At 36.9% G+C, this 788-nt stretch overlaps 1 protein-coding gene across 2 annotated transcripts in view; it reads right to left on the bottom strand.

The window, feature by feature from the left end:
* Window positions 1-788, bottom strand: part of LOC106876408 (leucine-rich repeats and immunoglobulin-like domains protein 1) — a 19,002-nt gene that overhangs the window by 12,789 nt on the left and 5,425 nt on the right. The window contains exon 1 of one of the 2 annotated variants that reach the window (XM_052975226.1): window positions 568-646. The exons of the other annotated variant lie outside the window; for it this stretch is intronic. The gene's annotated coding sequence lies outside the window, so the exon portion shown is untranslated. Of the gene's footprint in view, window positions 1-567; window positions 647-788 lie in introns of those variants that run through there. 2 annotated transcript variants of the gene reach the window in all.

The raw sequence follows: 788 nt of genomic DNA, 5'->3' as shown, positions 1-788 counted from the left end.
GAAGTATTCACGGAATTATTTACCAGTTTGTAGAATGCATGTATATATATTTAACCTAACTTCTGGACTTATTTATTTGGAACTATCCAAACAATAGTAATCGATTTACATGAGTAGAAGCTTTTTTAAACAATTTTTATCTTGAAAATTACCTTTTACTTTTGTTTTAAAGTGAAAGAGAGGAGAAAGTGAAAGATGTATGAACGTGTATATGAAATGGACGTGTGTGTGTGTGTGTGTGCGTGAGAAAGAGAGAGAGAGAGAGAGAGAGAGAGAGAGAGAGAGCCACTTACACATACATGAAAACACACGTTCACTCACTCACTCACTCTCTCTCTCTCTCTCTCTCTCTCTCTCACACACACACACACATGCTCACGTACATCCAAAAAGGATGTACGCATATGTATTGATGTATATACGTATACATGACAACACACTCCTACACTCACTCTCACTCTTTCTCTTTCTTCCTCTCTATCTCTTTCTCTCTCTCTTCCTCTCTCTATTTCTCTCTCTCTCTCTTTCTTTCACGCACACACGTTCATTTCATACACACGTACATACAATTGTGTTTAATCGTTTATGTAGAGGTCCAAATGTCACAAAAATTTGTACTGCACTGCCGAAGGTAGGTGTGAAAATAAACCTGTAAAACAAAATTAAGATAAAATATAGCATTTCTGAGATATTTCAGTTACACACAAACATCCCTAGAGCTTTAGTATTATACACACACACACACACACACACACACACACACACACACACACACACACACACACACA

This window comes from Octopus bimaculoides, chromosome 20 (assembly GCF_001194135.2).
Source record: "Octopus bimaculoides isolate UCB-OBI-ISO-001 chromosome 20, ASM119413v2, whole genome shotgun sequence".
NCBI classification, from domain to species: domain Eukaryota; kingdom Metazoa; phylum Mollusca; class Cephalopoda; order Octopoda; family Octopodidae; genus Octopus; species Octopus bimaculoides.
Note: the sequence above shows the minus strand (reverse complement) of the source record. Positions and strands in the feature narration are given on the sequence as shown.